The sequence below is a fragment of the Echinops telfairi genome, unplaced genomic scaffold (genome assembly GCF_000313985.2).
Source record: "Echinops telfairi isolate 266 unplaced genomic scaffold, ASM31398v2 ScPeMD7_9;HRSCAF=40, whole genome shotgun sequence".
Classification (NCBI taxonomy): domain Eukaryota; kingdom Metazoa; phylum Chordata; class Mammalia; order Afrosoricida; family Tenrecidae; genus Echinops; species Echinops telfairi.
The window spans coordinates 84,505,428-84,528,824 of record NW_022103906.1 but is presented as its reverse complement, the minus strand read 5'-3'; the positions used below and the strand labels follow the sequence as shown (position 1 = coordinate 84,528,824).

The window sequence follows — 23,397 nt, the reverse complement described above, 5'->3', positions numbered from 1 at the left end:
TATGTGTGTGTGAGAGTACAAATATGTTTGCTCACTTCGAGCTAGCTAATCACAACTTACATATAATCAGAAGTCAATAGAACACAAATAAGAGATCAGGACTGAGGAAATGAAGCAGAAACAACAGGGCGGCCTCAAGGCCTTTGAGTTTCTGTGACTGAGCATCCTCAATGATTCTGAGGAGTCCTAATGTTTGAAGCCATCGTACTTCCTGAAGCAAATGGAGCTCCTCCCAAGGCAAGTGGACTCGGGACTCTCTAGCAGAGACGTTTTCTGATGTCACACAGATTAGTCTCAGCCAGTGCTGATTTATTAGGTCTCAAATGCAAAGTTCCACCGGATGACCCATCCATCTGAGTAATCACACATGTAGATAGCACTGACTATTACAGACTCTAGAGACAAACTCTCCTTTCTGATTTTCTGTAGGTGACACAAAGGCCCCTCCCTAAGTTCAGAGAACGGTGGATGCTATTAAAGCCTGGCCCCTACATGTCCAATATTGTGTTCACTGGAGTCCACACACTGAAGCAGATGACCAGGACATCGTTCGCTGAACAGGAATGCATGAAGCTGGGCTAGTCAGCGGTGCCTCGTGACTTCCAGAATATTGAGGTGTACTGACCATGATGATGCTAAACAAATCTTTTTAGTGACATAAAGCAAGGGCATATAATCTGATGCAAATTATCCCCAGCCATGTTGTTCCAAAAACTCATGCCGGCAAATAAGGGCTTCACTGGCAATGATTAATTAGCCTATCCCTTTTCTGCCTGTGACAGTATTATAATTGCAAATCATGCGCAGGAGCTGGAAAGTTGACGTTAAGAATTATGGATGGAACTGTGCCCAGTGTGGTCTGTATATGCCAGTGACAAAGCGTACTCACGCATAAAAGAGAAATGTCATGTTACTGGAAGAACAACAAATAGTGCACTGAGGGGAGGAGTCCTGATGGAAGGTGGAGGAAGGACCAGAGCCAAGCAAACTGAGACATAACTGATGCACAAGTCACCTCCTGTGAGGGCCACAGTGACACTTTGCTCCTCCATCATTTTGCTGGGTGAGAGATGCAGTCCGAATGCTGCGTGGCAGTCCTGACTGAGGGAAGAACTATCAGAAGTCGTCATCATTCCACATGCAATGAGCTCCTAAGTATATTAAATATCACTTTTTTTAACTATGAAAATCTCATTCACCTACCCTTTAAGGTCACTTCCAGCTCCAAGTACAGCTAGAAGTCCTGTTAGGGGTCTAGCCCAGTTGAACCTAAGAGTTTATGACTCTGATCCATGGCAGTCAGTATACACACACACATATGTATGTATGTGTGTGAATATATATATGTGTGTATACGTACATATATATGTATATATACACACACATATATAACTCGCATACACACATGGAGTTGATTTGGGCTCATAGTAACGCTACAGGACAGGGTAGAACTGCCTATGCAAGTTTCTGAGACTGAAACTTTTTACGGGAGTCAAAAGCCTTGTCTTCTGTGGCATGACTGGTGGTTTCAAACTGCTGACCTTGTGGTAAGCAGCACAACTTGTAACACTATATCACCAAGGAGATATATATATATATATATATCCTACATACACACATATTCCATATATATGTGATTCTAAGAGTTTGTGGAATGATTCCATTATTCCACTTCATTTCCCCCCAAACTTTTAGGAAGCTCCCTGTATATATGTGTGCATGAGGCTAAGTAAAGCATACTGCTACAAAACCATGCTGTTGAGGAGGCTCCAACTCCCTGTGACACTGGGTGCAGCAGAAAGGAGCACGGCCCAGTCCCGTGTCACCCTCATCAGTGTCACGTGGAGCCCATTGTGACAGCCACCGCGTCAGTCCATCTCGCTGAGGGTCTTTCTCTTTTTTTTCGACCCTCCACTTTAGCAAGCACAATACCCTTTTCGAAGGACTGGGTTCTCCTGGTTACATGTCCAAAGTACGTGAGAGGAAGTCGGTGGTGTTACCATCCTTGCATCTGAGGAGCGGTCTAGCTGGACTTCTTCCAAGACAGGTGTGACCATTCTTCTGGCAGCCCATAGTCTAGTCAGCGTTCTTTGCCAGCCGCGTAATTCAAAGGCATCGATTCTTCTCGCTCACTGTGTGGGTTTTGCAGGCATACCAGATGGCTGAAAGTACCAGGGCCTGGGTAAAGCATGTCTTAATATTTAAATGACATCTTTGCTTCTTATTGCTTGATAGCGTTTCTTTGTAGTGTACTTGCTTGATGTAAGTTGCCCGTTGATTTCCCAACTATTTCTATTGTGGATGTTGATGGAAGTTCCAAGAAATAAAAAAATCTTTGGGAATTTAGTATTCTCTCTAATTATCATGAGGTTGCTTATTGGTATAGTATCTGGGTTTTTGTTTATTTTCTGTTGAAATGGAATGCACACTAAAGGCTACAGTCTTTGCTTTACATGAATGAGTCCTTCAAGTCCTCCTCACTTGCAGCAAGCAAGGTGTGTCATCTGCTTATGATTGGTTGTGGGAGAATCTTCCTCCAGCCCTGGTGCTGTGCACTTCTTCAGAGAGTACAGTTTCTTATGTTGTTTGCTCAGCAAGTAGAATGAATAACTGTGTGAACTGACTCACCTCTTTCCTAATTTTAAACCATATAGTATGTTCTGCTGGAATAAACTGCCCCTTGGTCTGAGTACAGGTTCCACAAAAGCACAATTAGATGTTCTCAAATCCCCAGGTTGTTCGTCACCTGTCATCAGATACACAGCCCTTTCACAGTCCATAAAACAAAGTCTTTCTGCGGTTCTCAGCTTCCCACCAACATCTTTCTGACCTCTGTCTGAAATGTCTTACGCCTGTCCTCTTCTCAAGCTGGTTCACCCAGATTCCGGCAGTTCCGTGATGATGTCTGGCTGCACCCATTTCAAAATTATCTTCGGCAATATTTTACTCACATGTGGAATTAATGCTATTTTCACATTTTGTTTTTATCATCTTTCTTTGAGGTAGGCACTTATATCATACCTGCTGGTCAGTTGCCCAGGTAACTGCCTTCCAGGTTCTTCAGCATAGACCAATGTGTGCTTCCAGTGTTGCAATTAATTGCTGAAGCATCTAATAAGTTAGTTTTCTATCAATTTCTTGAGACTTGTCTTTCATAAGTGCTTTCAGTAAAGCTTGGACTATCCCCTTTAGTGCCTTCCTTTCCTGATCATGTGCTACCCATGCCTGAAATGGTTAAACATCGATCCATTGTTTTTTAAAAAAAATAATTTATTGGGGGCTCGTACAATGCTTATCACAATCCATACATCCATCCATTTGTGTCAAGCACATTTGTACATTTGTTGCCATCATCATTCTCAAAACATTTGCTTTCTACTTTAGCTCTTGGTATCAGCTCCTCATATCCCCCCTGCAATGAACCCTTGATAATTTATAAATTATTATTTTGTCATGTCTTACACTGTCCATTGTCTCCTGTCACCCACTTTTCTGTTGTCCATCCCCCAGAAAGGAGGTTATATGTAGATCCTTGTAATCGGTTCCCCCTTTCTACCCCACCTTCCCGGTATTGCCACTCTCAGCACTGGTCCTGAGGGGTTCATCTGTCCTGGACTACTCCCTGTTTCCAGTTCCTAGCTGTACCAGTGAATATCCTCTGGTCTAGCCGGATTTGTAAGGTCCATTCTTCATACTACAGTGAATCTGTGTATTCCTTCCATAGTTTTCTGTATTTATCTGGAGTCCTTTGTGGTGTGGGCAAAAGTTTATAGAGCAAGTTATTTCCCATCCAACAATATATACACATTTTATTTCATGACTTATTTGCAATCCCCTTAGTGTGACCATGTTTTATTTCCACTTTCCCTAGGCTTCCTATTTTCATTGGCTCATTTTCCCCTTCCTGCCTCCTGAACTTTGTTTTTTTGTAAATGCTGCCCTTTTGGTCTCCTATGGTTGATTGTTCTACAGAGCATGTTCCTCATGGATGCTATAGTTCGTGTTATGGTCCTATCTAATGTTTGCATATGCTACCACTGACAGGGTTGTACCTCGCGATGTTATTTTTGATGATGAAGACAATGCCATTTCTCTTGACTTTAATGTTCACACCAAAGAGACCACCGACTGTCTGATTTTAAATGGTCAGTATTTGTCCATTTCAGCTCACAAGCACCTAAAATAACTGGTCTTTATTCATTCCGTTTCATTCTCACAACTTCAAATTTATTTAGATTCATACTTCATGCATTTGATATTCTGATTTTTTTTCACAAATTCTTTATATTTCTAGCTGTTGAGCCAAATCTCTTTGAGCGCTGGGATTCCCTTTAGCGGCGAAACCAGAGCCAGCTGTTGAGCAGCCAGAAGGCGACCATGATGGAGTTCATGACCATCTCTCGTTGGGCCCGCTCTTTTTTCTCCTCCTCGAGCAGCTGCAGGCATCTATTCAACTTGATTGTCTGTTGTCTTAAGGAAGCTGCATCTACAACCGTCATGTCATCTGAAGCAACTTCAAGGGATGTGTCCATATTTGAAATGCCGTACATGGAATCGTTCCTGATCAGCTGTCCATTCTGGCCAACAGCATTCTCACTCAGAGCGCTCTCTCTGTAGCCTGCCAACTGTCCGCATTTCTTCATTTTGAGGCGTTGGAGCAGGTCTTTCTAGGTCCAGAAAGTCTAGGGGTCTTTCACTTAGTGTACGAACACATGGTGGTGTTTTCAGTGCCAGAGGCTTAAAGGAGGTTGACTGAATAAGGTCAAGATCTGCTGGTCTTGAAAATGGAATGTCTTCCTTATTTCCTTCCCCAACAATCCTCTCTGGAACCTGCATTAAGACACTAGCATTTGGAGAGCCGTCTTGAAATCCTTGTTCTAGGTCAGAATTAGGTGGTGCTACTTTTAACTTCTCTGGGACCCTCATTCGCTGACTGATACCTTCGGTGTATTCCATCTCAAACTGGATGTGACTAATTCCCGCCATTTCAGCAGCAGTAGGAGAAGGCAATGCTTCCACACTCACGCACTCACCCTTCCTAGTGGTGTATCACTGCTTGTTCCTTTACTCATGTTAACACAGTAAAGACCCACCTACCATAGCTATGACAACACTGCCACCCTGCAGGTCAGTTTACTTTACACAAGGCTTCCCCTACAGATCTGAACTGTTTTTGGAGGTATACATAACAACATGGACACTGCTTTTCCAGAAATGGGTAACTACTACTGCTTGCTACTTGGCACTATCTGCTTCTCTGCTTCATAGTAAATCCTTTAACGTGCTTCAAAGGGTGTGTGTTGAATTTAGAGCCACTTGGGTCCCCCTGGGCCCACTGGAGGGTCCCCGGTGAGGGCCACCGCCCGCTGGCTCCCGGGGAGCTCAGGAGTGCTGGCAGAGGCCGTTGGCCGAGTGCATGGAGTCAGGCGCTGGGTGGAAGCACCAGCTGGAGCGGCCCTCAGCAGGCCGAGAGAGGACATATTCTCATTTTTAATTGATGCTCACAGCTTTTTCTTTCATTTGCATCACGCCACACCATTAAATGTATGTTTAATGAGGTCTGCTCCATACAGCTCATAAGTCAATTTGACTCTTTTGTGAGGAGGCAGATCTTCCACAATTGTCCATCTGTTGAGTGCTTTCCAACCTGAGGCAGATGAAGATGGACCCGAGGGAGATGAGGTGAAGGTCTTCTGACACCATATAAGACAACGTTGTGCTGCTATCACACGGTTCCAGGTCTCTATTCTTCACACGTAGGTCAATACATTATTCCCTCTCATCTGTCTTCGTCTGTATGTTCTGCTGAAGCCAGTCTGCAATAGGTCAGTCACCCTGCTGATATCTGACCTACTGGCTGGATATGTTCCAACCTCATTGCAACAAGGAAGCCATCACACTAGGACACAGTTATAGAAAAGAGAGTCCATATTCTTGGAATCACATCAAATACTGTACTTATCTGCTGCCAATGACCTTTTCAAAACATCCAAAAGCAAATATGTCACTTTAAAGACTAAGCTGTGCCCCGCCTCAATGATGCTGTTCTCAATCACCTCATGGGAATGTGGAAGCTGGACACGGATCAGGAACTAAAGAAGAAACACCGTGTTCACAGAGCCTACTGAGTAGGCCGTAGATGGCCGGAGAGCAAATATTTTGGAGCAATACAGTCCAAGAGTGCTCCTAGGAGCAAGACCTTGTCTCATGCACTTTGGTACTGTTCTCCCAGAGGGACTACTTCCTGGAGAAGGATATCATGCTTGGTTAAAAATAGAGGACGGAAATGATGACGGAGGGAGCAGGGCACTCATCCATCCGGGGGAGAGTACTGGTCTTGTGTCCCCAGAATCGGGAGTGGGCATGCAGACCCTACCACGATGCACCAAACCATGAGGATAGTGTAGTCACATGGAAGAATGCATGAAAAGAGCGAGTGTGTTAGTCTGGGTAGACTAGAGAAACAAATCCATGGAGACACTCATATGTATATAAAGAAGAGGTTTATATACAAGAGCAACTGTACATTAAGAATGCATCCCAACCCAGTCCAGTCCATGTCCCTAAGTCCGATACTGGCCCATATGTCTGATAACAATCTGTAAAGTCCTCTTCAGATTCACTACACACACGCAATGAAGCCAAATGTAGGACGATCACAAGCCAGTGGGTAGAAAGTCTTTGGGTCCAGTGGCGTTGTAAGCATCTCAGCGCTGGCAGGGATCTCTATGTGCCTTCTCCGGCTTCAGAGGTCTGGTTGCATCCATGTGGCCTGTCTTCTGCAATGTCTCCCAGGGAATAGCAGAGAGAGAGAGGTGTCTTCTGCCTCCAAGGAGGAAGTACCAGATTTCCCAGAATTCTCAGGAGAAGGCCACGCCCACACAGACGTCTCATTGGGTATCTCCAGATTGACAGTCCAGACTCCACCCCTACACTCTTAATCCTTAAATTGACACCAGATTAGGTGACTACCAAGGAGAGCTACAGGGCTGGCCCCAACCAGAGCCAAACTCACCCCTCCCTGGAAGTGGGTGTGCTGGAGAGCAGAACTGAAACTACAGGTTCGGGGGAGGGGCCTGCTTGTCACACCCACATGGAGGCAGGTCAGGTAGGAGGAAGAGAAAGAGAGCCCAACTGGATCATGCGCTGGTACACCAGGCTCACAGGATGACGCCCCTGTGGGGAGCTAAAGGGACACAGACTGGACTGGGCAACCAACAACAGCATGTGTCATGCCGTCCCCTTACTGGAGCAGACTGTGCCAGAGGACATTTCTGGGGTCTCGTGGTGGGGAGGCAGCACAGTCTGAACCCCCCAAATGGAGCGAACCAAGAAGGGAGCATACCAGATCAGCAGCTGGAGCAAGGCAGAGGTATGAAGCCCCTGAGAAGCCCCAAGGGGGCTCTCCAGGCCAGGAGGGGCAGCTCCTGGACAGTCTTGAAGGCCAGGGAACGGACCCAGGATTTCTGCATATTTCTACTCTCTTTCTTTTTTCTTATTTATTTATGATTTTCATTTTTAAAAATCAGTTTGGGCGATGTCATAGTTGGTGTACCTACCTACATAGGATAGGCACCGGAGGCATGGCTGAGGAGAGAGCAGCGGGACCAACAGTCCGGGGGAGACCTGGGAGGTGAGGGTGGTGGGGGAAGCGGGCGGAGAGCAGGCTGTGCCATAGACAGGGGAACAACTGGGATGTTGGAGTCAATAACAAGGAGGAGATAGGGATCTGAGGTGGGGCTGGGGGTGGGGGGTGGGGTTGTCAGAGCAATAGCAAACTAGCTAAGAGGAGGTACCAAGAGGCGGACATAAGGGGAAAGTGACAGTGGGGCAGGAGGAAGGTAAAAGGAAACAGAGGAAGGACCAAGGAAGCAAAGCAATGGATAGAGGTGTAAACTTAGCAGTGGTCATACATAAATACATTAATCCACAAAAATAGAGGTATTGGCCCATGTACATATATTTATATGGCAATACACCGAGGTAGGGGATGGACTTTGGGCCTCTGTTCATACCCTCCCTCAACACAAGAACACTTTGTTCTAACCAATCTGCAGTCTGACATGTTCACCCTCCTGACACAGTCGCTGAAGACCAAACAGGTACATAAGCAAATGTGGTGAAGAAGGTAGATGATGCCTGGCTATTAAAAGATATAGTGAAGTTACACAAGCTGCCATTCAGCAGTGAAGCAACAAGTCCACATGGAAGAAACACACTGCTGGTGCGATCATGAGGAGTCATAGGGACCGAGTAATAGGCATCAGCAGACACATAACACACAAAAACATATTGTTGAGAATGAGGGGGGCTGGAGCAGAGATCCAAAGTCCATCTGTAGATAGTGGAACAATCTCCCCACAGAGAGCCCACAGGGAGGGGATGAGTCACCAGGGTGCAGTAAAGCACTGATGAAACACACTATATTCCTCTCGTTCCTGGAGGCTTCCTCATACCCCACTACCATGACCCCAGTGCTGCTTCCCAGTTCAGACTAGACCAGATCATGTACACAGGTATAGAAAGGGATGGGAGCCCATGACACAGAATCCAGGAACAGGAGTAGGACTAGTGATACCAGAAGGGTAGGGAGAAGAGAGGGAGAGGAAGGGAGAAAAGGGGAACCGATCACAATGATCGACACATAACCATACACCCCTCTACAGGGGGAAGAACAACAGAAAACTTGGGGGAAGGGAGACAGCAGTCTGTGTGAGAGACGAAAACAATAACAATGTACAATCTACCAGGGGGTTATGAAGGTGGGGCAGGGGGAAGGAGGGGGGGGGATCTGATACCAAGGGCTCAATAGAAAATAAATGTCTAGAAAAGAATGAGGGCAACATATGTACAAACATGTCTGATTCAATTGATGTATGGATTGTGATGAGTTGTATGAGCCCCCAATAAAATGAAAAAGAGGACGCCTCTCAGTGACATGTATTGACACAGTGGCTTTGGTCATGGGCTCCGACAGAGCAATGATTATGAGGACGCGCAGACACGGGCAGTGTTTTCCTGTGTGATGCACAGAGTTGCTATGAGTTGGAACCAACTCAAAGGTGATAACAAGTCTGGTTGAAAGGTGATAACCAGGAGTGGATTCAGTCCCAAGTTCAACAGGTGTCTAAGGGCCTTAGTCTCAGGGGTTCTAATCTGTTTTATGGTTTTTGTACTTTGCTCTATACTTTCCTCGAACCCTGTCCAAGAACTTCAATTGAGACTCTGACCATAGTGGTCAGTAGTTTTCCATCTTCTATTTATGGTTCTTGTATTGTTTGATAGTTTGCCCATAGAATCCTTCAATATTCCAATCCCAGGCCCGGATTTGTCGTTATTTTTTTCTGCTTATGAAACGCTGAGCGTGCTCTTCCCTCTTGGTTTTCTGGTTCCAGGCGCTTTCACATTTCGTGTTAATACTTTACTTTTCCTTCCCAAGCTGTCATTTGAAGTGTTCTGTTCAGCTCTGTACCTCACCATTCCTCCCGTTTGCTTTATCGAGGCCATTTTCAAGAGTAAGCTCCAGTCTCTCTGTCATCCACTTTGACCTTCCTTTTTAAAGGACCCTGTAGTGTCTTCATGTTTGCCGTCCTTGTTGTCATCCAACAACTTACCTTGTCTTCAGTCATTCATGTTCAGCGTGTCAAATCTTTTCATAAGATGATCTCCAGGAGACAACGGTGGCGTAAGATATGGAAATAATAATTTATTATTTATCAGGGGTCTATGCACGAGGGAGGGTAGTGGAGGGAGGGAAAAAAAGAAGAGCTGCTACCAAGGGCTCAAACAGAAAGAAAAATATTTTGAAAATGATGATGGCAAAGTATGTACAAATATGCTTGATACAATTGATGTGTGGATTGTTATAAGAGCTGTAAGGGCCCCTGTTAAATATATTTATTAAAAAAAATAATAAATAAAACACTTGAATTTAAAAAAAAAAAAGATCTCTAAATTCAGATGGAATATAATCAAGTTTTCATTTTGGCTTTTATGGACTTTTCTTCAATCTCAACTTGAGCTTGCATATGAGTAGTTGACTTCCTGTTCTGCAGTTGGCATTGGCTTTATTCTGATTTATAGAACTGATTTTTTTCATTGTACCTTTCTATAGACTTAATCCATTTGATGCCTATATATTGCTTCTGGGACATCCATGTATATAGTTATCATTTATATTGTTGGAAAAATGGTATTTTGAGAGAACAGGTCATTAGTCTTACAAAATTCCAGTATTAATTGTATCTAGCTTTATACCCAAGCGAAATGAAAACATATGACCACCCAAATTTTTTATGCAAATGTTCACAGCATCTATAATTAACAAAGTTGTCAATAGTAAGTGTTATTGTGTTCATAGCAGCAATAATTGATAAAAGTGGGCACAATAAAGCACATACCAGTTGGTAACTTGATAAACAGTGGTTGAGTCATATAATGGAATACTACTTGGCAATTAAAAGGACCAAAGTAACAGGATTGTTACAACAGTATTGGGCAGCTATTGAAAACTGTATGCTAAATCATGAAAAACAAACAAACAAGCAAAGTGACATATTGTCTGATTCCAGTCATATGATATGCTCAGAAGGGGCAAATCCATAAAGACAGAAAGAAGATGAATCATTATCTTAGGCTGGGGATTGGTTGACAAAGCAAATAGGCATAGAGTTTATTTGTGGAAGGATAAAAAATAGTCGTAAAATTGATTATGGTGATGGTTGCACAATTCTGCGGATATACTAAATACTATTTACTTGTATACTTCAAATGGATTTAACTACTGCACAATTCTGAGGCTATACTAAAAACGATTACACTTGGAGGGCTCAAAATGCTGATGAAATTGCAGTTTGAAGGCAACACTTTTCCAGAGCTCTTAACAATAGTGTTCTACTTCTATAAAGATCACAGTCTAGGACAGCGGTTCTCAATTGGTAAGTGGCGACCCCTTTGGGGGTCAAATGACCCTTTCACAGGGGTTGCCCAATTCATAACAGTAGCAAAATTACAGTTATGACTTAGCAATGAAAATAGTTTTATGGTTGGGGGCTCACCACAACACGAGGAACTGTATCAAAGGGTCGTGGCATGGGGGAGGTTGAGAACCACTGGTCTAGGACATTCTCCGTGGCAGTTCCTACTCTGTCATAAAAAAGTTTTATGAGACAAAATTGACCTGATAGCAGTGGGTTATGTCTCACAAAAACGTTAAATATGAAATTCGTTGAAGCAGTTGAAATTGCGCATGGTTTTGTTCTTTTAAAAATAACTTTATTAAAAACAATGAGACAATGTGTAGGTGAATCCTCTCATACTAAATGACACTTACCCCCACATCTCCCCCCCACCCACTGCTTTATAATGCAAATCACAGGAGAAGGTCTGTTCTTTGTTCCTGTGCAAGCAGAAAGGGAAGAATGTAGAAATGAAAACAGCATCAGAAAATCTGGTTATTACTTGTTCGGTTTTTGTTATTCAGAATATAGTTAAAGACAGTGTCCAAGGAACGTCCACCGTAACACTGAACACTGCCCAGCTCCCCCTAGAGCGTGGTCTGGGCCTTGGAGGAGGAAAGCACTAGCAGTGCGGAGATGGAGCAGATACGTAGGACCCCCCTGGCCGTGTGCCTGTGAAAGTTGGAAAACAAAAAAGGAAGACCGGAGACGAGTTGATGTATTTGAATTGTGGCTTTGGTGAAGAATATTGAAAGTACCATGGACTTCCAGAAGAAAGAAATAAATCTGTTTTAAAGGAAGTACAGCCAAAAAGATTCTTAGAAGTGAGGATGGCAACTTCATCTCACACTTTGGACATGTTATCAAGAGATACTCTCACTGCCATAGAGTTGATTATGGCTCATATGGGCCCGATAGGACAGGGTAGACCTGCCTCTGGGGATTTCTGAGACTGTACATCTTTCTGAGACCCCAAACCTCTTCTTTCTTCCCTGGAGTGGCTGGTGGGTTTGAACTGCTGATCTTGGATTCAAAAGCCCAATTGATAACCTGCTATGCCCCCAGTCTCCAGAAAAACACAGCATTTTTGGTCAAGGGGAGACTTAATGAATCACAGATGGGTTGGCAGCGACGAGTGCAGACAGTGATCCTTGTGAGGCTGGGGTCGGACTGGGCAGTGCCACGTTCTGTTCTGTGTTAGGGTCACTTGAGTCCCAGCTGACTCGAGGGCATCTAACAACAACAGCAATAACTGTATAGGAGTGGAATTCGGATTTCTATGGTCATGCTGTGTTTAACCTTTAGAGAAGCTGCCAGAGAGTCATGTTTTTGTTAAAATGTAACGAATGTAAGCAATCTATTAGACACATGGTTTACAAATATCTTCTCATTCTGTGAGTTGTCTTTTCCTCTTTTTGATGGTATCCCTGGCAGCAAAAAAGCTAATTAACCCGAGGATTAATTTATGCATTTTCTTATGTCATTTGTGCTTTTAAAATTATTGGAAAGAAACGGCCACGTAACAGAAGGTCAAGAAAACCCCTTTTGGTTGTTAAGTGCCTTGAAATTTACTTTACCCTCGAACCAACTCCATGTGACAGAGTAGAACTGGGACACGTGGCTTGCTGGGGGCTGTAAGCTTTATGGGAATGCACTGTCAGGTCTTCCTGGAGCAATGGGGTGGGCTTGAGTCAATAACTCTAAAAGAGAAGCTGAGTCCAAGGGCTCAAGTAGAAAAGGTTTTGGAAGCGATGATGGCAACATATGTATAGATATGCTTGAAACAATTGATGTATGGATTTTATAAGAGCTGTAAGAGTCTCTAATAAAATTATTTAATATTTTAAAAGAAGAAGATGACTTACTCTTATGTTTCCATCCTATGCTTAGGCCTATGATTCATTTTAAGTTGATACTTGAGCCTTAGTTTTGGAAATGTCTATGTTCTTTGAGTCTGCGAGTGACCCTGAGAAATCTTTTCAGCCTGCCTGCGACTTGGGTGTGCCTTGTTGCCAATGAGGATGACCTCAGCTGTGTTGCTCAATGAGCAGGATTAGTCCCTTATCAGGGTGCTGCTCCTCCCTGGTGCTTTCCTAAGCAGTGATCACTCACCCAAGAGAGGCCTTAGCACTTCAGAAGGAAAAAAAAGTAGAAGAAAAAAAAAGAGATGATCTTGGTTTCTGTCACTGAGGTTCCAACCTCCTTTTGCAGCTTCTGATGCCCTAGGAGCCAGTCTGCCCTTTTTCTTAAGAAACGATAGGAACTGGAAACACAGGGAATCCAGGGTGGATGATCCCTTCAGGACCAGTGGTGTGAGTGGCGATACTGGGAGGGTAGAGGGAGAGTGGGTTGGAAAGAGGGAACTGATTACAAGGAGCTATATGTGACCTCCTCCCTGGGGTACGGACAACAGAAAAGTGGGTGAAGGGAGACGTTGGACAGGGCAAGATATGACAAAATAATAATTTATAAATTATCAAGGGCTCATGAGGGAGGGGGGAGTGAGGAGAGAGGGGAAAAATGAGGAGCCGATTCCAGGGGCTTAAGTGGAGAGGAAATGTTTTGAGAATGATGAGGGCAATGAATGTACAAATGTGCTTTACACAATTGATGTATATATGGATTGTGATAAGAGTTGTATGAGCCCCTAATATAATTAAAAAAAAAAAAGGAATGATCTCTTGGTTAGAAACATAAAGCTTTCTCTGTAACCAAAGCATCCCAATATGTTTAACAAGAAAACATACCCATCCAGTCACAAATCTGTAAAACAAAAAAGCAACATTAAATACCACAGAGCGATTTCTGAAGAGGAGAAGAGGAGTTGGGAATGGGGCTAGGCAGTGAGGAAAGGAGTGAAACAAACCAAACACTGAGGCAACCAAAAGAAGAGCAGGTCTTTCGAGAAGAGAGAGCAGTGGTCGGAGACGAGGGAGCAATTCGTCTTTCTGTTCCTGAGCTGAAGCAAACAAAAAATTCATATTATTATAAATAGCAAACACATGAAATTTATCTAGCATCAATATGTGTTAGTAATTCTGCTAGTTACTGTGTTAGTCTAGGTACTTTAGAGAAACAAATCCACAGAAACTCATGGATAAGAGAGTGTTTTATATAAAGGTTAAGTGCACCTCAAGAAAACATCCCAACCCAGTGCTGTCCAAACCCACAAGTCCAACATTAACCCATATGTCCAACATCAATCCACAAAGTCCTCCTCCACCTCACAAAACAGATGCAATGATGCTGACTACAGGAGGAAAGCCGAGTCAGTGAATGTGTAAGCATCTCAGCGCTGGCAGGGATCTCCACAGGGCTGCTCCAGCACCCAGGGCTGCATCAGGGTAGGTCCATGTGGCTTCTTCTCAGGGATGTCTTACAGGAAGTGAACTTTGTCAGCTGAAGCAGGGACCTGGCTAAGGCAGGTGCACCTTGGTCTGACCATCACAAAGCAAGAGACCTGAGACCTTGAAAGGTGAAGTTCACCGAGCCATTTATCTCGCTGCCCTTCAATTAACCCCACATGTGTTTATTAGCTAGGTTGGCACAATAAACTAATTAACTCAATTACTTTCACCTAGATTCTCACTGAATACTCAAGAAAAATAAACCCATGAAAAATAGCTATTTTAACCCCCTGTCTTTCATAGAACATGCTGTAGCTTCTTATATTTTAATTTCAATTTTCAAACTTTTTTGAAGCCCTTTTGTGTAATTAACCAAATTTGACTGTCTTCAGTATACAGTAGAACCCTAATGTGTTCTAGAAAAAGCGTTGAGAAGCAATGCAGTCAAGTTCCGAATCAATTTTTCCGTAAGAAATAACTGAAAATGGATTAATCCATTCTTGACCACCAAGTTTTTACCCTAATCTTGCTTTTTTATGCAAAACATTACACAGAAACTTCAAAGTAAATAAGTTCAGTTAAATAATATAATTTAAATAAGAAACAGAACATTACAAAGATTTTAACAACTGTAGTATGGCCCATACCTTGAGGTGGATGAGGATCTGGATCTGTGACACGCGGGTGTGGAGAGGAGGTGTGGAGAGAGTCATTGTTTGGAAGGGGAATCCCCTTCCATCAAATCCACTGGTAGCTGCTTTTCAGGAGTTTCCCCCTTTTTCCCCTTCTTTGCCTTTTTTTACTAGGACCTGGCTGCCTTTCTCAATAAAAACAAAAACAAAGAAAAGTCTGTATAATTTGGTCTGCTCTTCTTTAACTGTTTTCTCAAAGGGTTTACTAAATTATCATCAACAATATCAATAGCACGGTTAACCAGTTCTTTATCATGATGATTCGTTTCAAAAACCTCTTTCTTAGGACCCACGGATTTTAAAATCTAAAAACAGTACAAAAATCCACAAAAAACCAAGAAAGTTATAGCAAAACGCTTGGAACACAGCTGCAAAAGGTTTAAACAACTCATACTGATAACACCAAGTAATACTGAGCGAAGGAAATACGAACCGCTTTTGTTTACAAATATCACGTGAGTCGGTCGCGTCAGATTCCCCTGCATTCTTCAAGCTCTGATGCAAAATTTTCTCAACATTTTGTGTTGAAATCCGATTGTGTCGGGTGCTGATGGGTGGAGTACTAGGGTTCACTGTATAAGAACAAGTGAACAAGGTAAGAGTATATCTCAGGCACTGTGGATATAAACCCACAAACGACTGACTGGAGAAATAAGGTAATGCCTTATTAATCCTTGTAATAACGCTGTGAAGGAGTCATAGTGGCACGAGGGTGCAGTCCTGGGCTGCTAACAGAAAGTTGTTGGACATCGTTGGGTTGAATCCACTAGCTGTTCTCTGCGAAGGAAACAGTGGTCACCAGTCCCCATAAGATCACAGCTGATGCCAGAGCTGCAGAGGACAGGCCTGGAGATACCGTTCTGGGCGAGTCGCTGGTCTGACCCAGCCACATGGGGGCAAACCAAGAGGGGAGCACACCAGACCAGTGAGGGGAGCAGAGTCGCCAAGTTCCTGAGGAATCCCGACTGCAGACGTCTGTCTCAGGGACAGCACTTGACACCCCATCTGAACTGGCTGGGGGTGACTCACCCAGGGGCCTCACTGAAAGTCTACACATGTAATGCTGAGGTGGGCGTGGGGCAGCATTAGACTGCTCCATCCCTGACTGCAGGAAGAGCAGTGGAGACTTTCAGGATGTGCGCCTTGTCTGTGTTAGGTCAGCGGGTCCTGGGATGCGGAAACCTGGAAGAAAAGGAGACTCGACTGATGGATTATTCCTTGTCCTTCTCGCTGTTTGACAGAGAGAGATTCATCTACTCTGTCAGGATCCCTGTTAGAATTGGGGACTATTTGTATAGTCTCTCTCTCTTGGTGTTTATGTATACCAGATAGGATAGGCAATCCCAGAAACAGCGATAGACTGAAGGTTTCGGAGGGCTGGAGGAGTGGGCATGGGAGGGGAGGAGGTGTGGTGAATAATGATTGGGACAGGATTCTAAAATTGATAGTGAGGAGTGTGTAGCTTTTCTGGTTGAGTTTCTTCGATCAAATGACTCAGAGTATCTAGATTCTTGTAATCGGTTCCCCCTTTCTATTCCACCCTCCCAGTATTGCCACTCACACCACTCGTCCTGAAGGGATCATCCATCCTGGATTCCCTGTGTTTCCAGTTCCTATCTGTACCAGTGTACAGCCTCTGGTCTAGCCAAATTTGTAAGGTAGAATTGTGATCATGATAGTGAGTGGGGAGGAAGCATTTAGAAACTAGAGGAAAGTTGTATGTTTAATCGTTGCTACACTGCCCTCCTCCTTGGGGGACGGACAACAGAAAAGTGGGTGAAGGGAGATGTCAGACATGCAAAATATGACAAAATAATAATTTATAAATTATCAAGGGTTCATGAGGGAGGGGAGAGCAGGGAGGGAGGGGAAAATGAGGAGCTGATGCTAGGGGCTTAAGTGGAGAGCAAATGTTTTGAGATAAGAGTAACAAATGTACAAATGTGCTTTACACAATTGATGTATGTATGGATTGTGATAAGAGTTGTATGAGCCCCCAATAAAATGATTAAAAAAGAGACAAAAATATTTACTCAGAGTAAACATGATAGTGGGGCAGAAGGAAAGAAAAAAGAAAGAGAGGAAAGAAGAAGAAAGGAAAATATTAAAAATATATAGGTGTATATAGATATAGATATAGATATGTGTGTATGTAAATATAGGGGTATTTGTATATATATGTAAATACAACAAAGAAGTAGATGGTCTTTGGGCCTCTACTTAAATCTTAACTAAGTACAAGAACGGTTTGTTCTAACAATGTGACATTGTATGATACTTGCTTACCGGACACGATTGCTGAAGACAAAATGGGTGTCTAAGCAAATCTGGTGAAGAAAGCTGATTAAGGCTGGTAGTTAAACAAGTGGCCATCTAGCAGGGAAGCAATAAAGCTCACATGGAATATGCACATCAGCCTGTGTGATCATGGCGTACTGATGGGAAAAAGTATCAGCAGTTCAAAAAGAAGCAACAGAATCAATGGGAAGGAGCGTGGGTGTAGTGGAGATCCAAAACCCACCTGTAAGATAATTGGACAGTTCTTCATAGAAGGGCCACATGGAAGGGGTGATAAATTCATCACTGATGAAACACATAACTATCCTCTAGTTCTTTAATATTTCCTCCTCCTTTATATTATTGTTTTTATTTCACATAATTAATCATGTTACTTGCATATGTTGATTTGTTAATTAAGATAGTTTGATAATGAAAGCCAAGATATATAACCCTTCAGTAATAGTAAAAAGAATAATGGCTTTTAGAGGATATGGGAAAGGAGGGGGTGGAGGAGTTGGGAATAGCGAGCTGATGGTGTAAAATACAACAAAATAATAAATTGGATGGTGTAAAATTTGACAAATAAATAAATAAATATGGTTTCCTGGGGGATAGTGTGGGGAAGGGAGAGGATAATGGGGAGCTGATATCAAGAAGTTCAAGAAGAAAGAAAATGTTTTGGAACTGATTGTGGTAGCAATTGTTCAATACTGCTTGATGTGATTGAACTGTGGAATGTTACGTTATCTGTAAGAGCTCCCAATAAAATAATTGAAAATCAAACAAACAAAAGATTACAGCCTAGGAAAGCCTATGGGACAGTTATACTCTGTCAATTAAGGTTGGAATAAGCTAATATTCACACTATAAGGATAACCCAGCTAGTTTTATGTTATTATTAAGGAGCCCTGGTGGTTAAGTATTCTATTCAAAATGGTCAGAGTTCAAACCCACCAGATACTCATGGGAGAAAGAGGTGGCCGTCTGTTTGTATAAAGATTATAGCTTTGGAAACTATTCTGTCCCACAGGATGGCTCTGAGTTGGAAGTGACTCAACACTAATGGGTATTATTTCACAGGTGAGACTCCTAAGGCTGCCTCCCATTAAATGTGTTCCCAGGATCTCCTGACATATACCGAACGAGCTGAGCTAGAATTCAAGCTCAAGTCTTCGGACTTCATATCCCGTGTGATCTGTACTCTACCATCCTGATTCTGAGTTCGAGGATTAGGAGTTCCAGGACACGTTGTGGCATTTGTTAGAGAACGAGGCACAGTGTTCTGAGACTCAGCTGATTCCCAGGCCACGCACTTAGAAAGGCAGCATAAAAATAGTGAAGAAATCATTGCTAGAGGAGAGGGGCTTAGAAACATTTCTTGGGGCATATAGTTTGTAAGACCCAGGTTTCTAAAGAATGTGCTTAGGGGGGGAAAGCATAAAATTTCTAAAATACATGTGTTCACAGCTCTTTGGATTTGTTCTTTAAGTAATTCCTCTTTATTATGAGTTTTACCTTCTAAATGCTTTCCTACATTTTCCCCAAATGCACGACAGTCGATAATAGCTTACACAGATATCTATTCTCCACACTTTTTGCACATATCGGATAATGGTCTTTACAAAAGTTAATTTTACTGGATTAGCAATCTGGACTGTGAGACACTCTACCACACCCAGAAGATCCCTCTGAGAATGAGTCAGTGTGAAATGATGTCCCTGTCATTGTGTTCTAGATCAGGTTCTAGACTAGCAAGAGTCCCTGGCTGATGACTTTTGTCTGCCATTCATTGACCCATCAGCAAAGCTAGAGCCAACTATTTAACTGCATTTCATGCCTGAAATGAAATAAGAAAGTGAGACAATGAATTGTAATCAATCTATTCCTCTTAATGCCTATACATTTTTTTGTGGGGGGTCTGGATATTCTAGTTGATCATGGGTATCCTAAATGTCCCGAATTACCTAGAAAATGACTTCAACTCTCACTTCGTTAATAACAGCTGTGTCTCCTTGTTAGTAACCAGAGAAGCTATTTGCTCTCTTAGAAACCAGAGCAGCCAGGGGCTCCCTACAAGGAGGGAGGTGGGGAGGTGTTTCCAAGCTGATTCCATGGATAACTCTACCTGTAGCACTAGATGGATCGAGAGTTTCTCTCCTCCCAGCCTTCGTGCTTTCATCCTTAAAATGTCTCCAGGGAGAGGAAGTCCTCTGTGTGTGTGTTCTTCTCCTTGCCTTACTCCCTCAGGTCCCTTTCTTAATGCCCTGACTCCCATGTCCCAGTCTCTACACTACCTACTAACACTGTTCTTATCGTCTTTCCTGGTCACATTTTCTTTACCACCCACATTTAGGTGTCTCTCTATCTCTGAATGAACTTATTTTCTGAACTATGTCATGGCCTGTGATGACGGTATATGTGGAATGGGCCAGAATGACTTCCAATCTTACCTGAATGGGGAGCACACGCAGAGTCACAGGGGACTCCTTATTAGCAAGGAGGGCTCTAAACCCAATCAGTAAATAGCTATTGTAAAGGAGAACTGTGTTTCAAAAGGTTTTTTAAGGAGACTGCCAACCTCTCTTCGGAAGTGACTTTGGTGGACTTCAACCTCCAGTCATTTTGTTACTAGCCAAGGCTTAACCATGCTAGAGGTCAACCATGAAATCCTGTGGCATTTCTTCCAGGGAGAAGACAAATCCTGAAAATACCTGCCCTGAAACACCAGGACAGCCTATATCAACAATAGCAAAATAACTCAGGAAGAAGGATGATAAAGCTTGCTGACTTTTGCTCTTTATGAGTTACTTTTTCCTAGCAGAGTAAACCCATCTCTCCAGGATGAAAAGCAGGCTCAGAAAGCTATAGACTTCCTGGTACCTGCAGAAACAGTGCCGCCATGATGGGGCCTAACCAGGAAGGCTGGATTAATGTTGAGACACTGTCCCTTACAGGAAAAGGACAGGCACTGATAGCTATAAATTCAAGACCATTCCCTTATGAGACACTAGCTGCCTGTGAGGAAATACTGGAGGAACTACACTGGATATTTATTTATGAGATGTCCAAAGCAATACCATTGGCATTAACTAGTCTATGAAGAAAGTTCTAATAAAACCATACTTGGTAAAAGTAATATCAAAATATGACAAAATAACTTTATATTACTTATTCGAGTGGTTTGGCCAAACGCAAACTATTCTGATTCTATTATGGTCAGAGACTTTGCTACCTATGATTTAAATTCTTTTAAATTTGTTGATCTTTGATTATGGCCAAGAATATGGTCTATTTTGGTGAGTGTGTAAGGTACATTTAAAAAAATATCTATTTTGCTGTGATAGGTGTAGTTTCTTATAAATGGTGATTCAATTCTGTTGGTTAATACTTGTTGGGTTATTTAACACGTTTGCTGATTTTCTGTCTGTTGTTTGTATGAATTGTAGAGTGTGGGGTATTATAGTTCCTGAATAGAGTTGAAGTTGGGCCTCAACATGAAAGCAAAGGTTTCCTAATATCAATAACTCAAGTGATCTGCACAAAAGTATCTGTCAATTCCTTGTAGCTTCTTTAGGACTATGCCAAATGGTGTAAGAAGATATGGAACTAGTTAAGATAATGTATATTTCCATTATGGATGTAATATATATGTGTAGGCTCAAATTGATATGCTGAAATATTTCCTTTTCAGAACTAATTTGTATGTGTTTGGTGAACTCATCTGAGTAGCCAGACTCTAGGCAACCATATGGAACAAAAATAATGACCCTATGGACAGTGGTCTATTCAGCACCCGTTCCTGCTGTAGAACAAGCTGATTCCTGGCAGACTCAGAAATTCCCTTTTTGGGTCATTTTTGTTTCTGTTGGTGCTGCCTTTTTCAGAACTGGGTGCGGTTGCTTCCTTTGCTCATGTGTTTCTTGCTCTAAGGACCCGGAGCAGTGGGGTGCTTAAGGACACACACATCCAGATGCTCTCACTGCAGATCAGCCACTGACTAACTGTGTGATTTGGGGACCACTACATAGTCTCTTGCACCTCTGTTTTCTTATCTGCAAAAAGGGGTTAATTTATAACAGATGGTGCCTACCTACTAGTGTTTTGTGATCATTTAATGAGTTAGTACAAATGAATTTTTGGTACAGTTCTGGTACAAAAATATTCAGTACAGTAAAACCCGTGAGAGACGGAATCTATTTAAGGTAGAAACCCGTCTGAGAAGAACAAATTCCCATCTAAGTGGGTTATAGAAAAGTAGTCCGTTCCTTTGCCAGTTAGTCTTATGATTAACCGTGGAACATTATCAGATCCTGAAAACCTCTGAATCAGAGAAGAACCCTGTCAGATACAGCAATAAAGGCTGAGCCCCTCAAGTGGGAGGCACCTCAAAATGTAACTGAGGAAGAGCTCCCTTCTCAAAGGTGGGTCTATTCTAGGGACGTGGATTAAGAAAAGCTCTTGGAACTTCTATTTGCTGATGGGACACAACTCGAAATGAGCAGATAAAACTGCAAACAGCTATGACTAGAGAAGCTCCTTATCAGGAACAGACCATCAAGCACTCATATGTAAGCTCAATTTTGAAGGACATGAAAACAAGTCCAAGAAAATCAATATTTTGATTCAGGTCATATAGCCGACCTGAATTTGGAGGACATCTCAGGACTAGACTGGACACATTGACCCCTCAGGACAGAAGACCTGTGAGCTGTGGGACGATAATAACATCACACACGAAGAAAGCACAGCTTATTAGAAAGACAGGAAAGGAAGCCAAGATCAAAGTGGCTGCCAAAAGAGACTGAAATTTGCTCTTGATCCTAGAATAGTTCGAGCAAATGGAAGAAACGATGAAAGTAAAATAGCTGAATAAAAAAAAATCTCACAGGGCAACTCAAAAAGACAATGTCTTCTAATGAAATGTACAAAGATCTAGAGTTAGAAAAGCAAAAAGAAAAAATACGCTCATCATTTCTTAAGCTGAAAGAACCGAAGGAACATAAAACTAAGCCTCCCATTACAATATTAAAAGATTCTATGAGTAAAATATAAAATATAATATAAAAAATAAAATATCATGCAGGAAGCACCAAAAGAAGGTGAAAGGAACATCACTGTACCAAAAAGAACTAGCTGATATTCAACCATTTCCAGATGCAGCATGTGAGCAAGAACCAATGGTCCTGGAGAAGGAAGTCCAAGCTGTACTGAAGGCATTATGGAAAACAATGCTACAGGAATTTTCAAAATACCAATTGAAATGGTTTCACAAGGTACCAAAGCTCTGGAAGCTACTGATCTAGCAGAGAAGTTACAGCTCAGCAGGACTGGTGATGCTCACCTAGGTGTCCCGAGAAGCTGCCTGAGCCATATCCTTGCACAACAGTCCTTGGGTCAGTGCACCCAGGAGCCCTGAGTCCTAGGGTCACAAGCCATTCGAACAACATCCAAACCCATAATGTTCTATTTTCACAGAACGTATCAGGGACCTTAAGTGCTGCAAACCAGCTATATTATTGCCTTTGGGTGCAAGAACTCCTGCAGTCAAGGATGGTAACCAAGGGAGATAAAAATGCTATGACGAAACAGTTAGAATTTTGAGAAAAAATTTCAAAAATTTCCTTTGGATGCCAACTGAGTGATCACTTGATTTGTTTATGATTCTCCTGTTTTACTAAATATGTGCACTATCTTTACTAAGTGAGATTTCTCTTCTCACTTAAAGTAAAATCAATAACCTTAGTATATTTTTCAAAAATCCATTTGGCTTCATATTTAGTATTTCTGTGTTCAATAGAGTTTCTGAAGAAACTTTGACATTTTGACATTTTTGGTCCCTTCATCTAACATTTCTGAAAAGAGAATTATTTCCCCACAGAACCTGTCCAGATACCACTGTCAGCATTCCGATAATGGATGTGATCCATTTCAAAATCCAGGGCTCGGCTGAGGGTTGAGTTGTCTCAGAACCTTCTGATGGTGAGGTAATGTCTGCAGAACCGATCGCAAAGATCAACGCATAATTCACCGCCACCCCCCACCCCCCCACTGCCAGGGGATGAACAACAGAAACATGGGTGAAGGGAGACAGCGGTCGATGTGAGATATGAAAACAATAAT

General features: G+C 42.6%; 1 long non-coding RNA gene and 1 pseudogene across 1 annotated transcript in view; both read right to left on the bottom strand.

Annotated features, from left to right (window-relative positions):
- Positions 1-4,331: 4,331 nt before the first annotated feature.
- Positions 4,332-5,072, bottom strand: LOC101653386 (annotated as a pseudogene).
- A 10,248-nt stretch (positions 5,073-15,320) lies between these two features.
- The window catches only part of LOC123521320, a 22,597-nt gene continuing 14,520 nt past the window's right edge, over positions 15,321-23,397 (bottom strand). The window contains exon 3 of the long non-coding RNA XR_006679775.1: positions 15,321-16,179. This is a non-coding gene — a long non-coding RNA (uncharacterized LOC123521320). The remainder of the gene's footprint in view (positions 16,180-23,397) is intronic.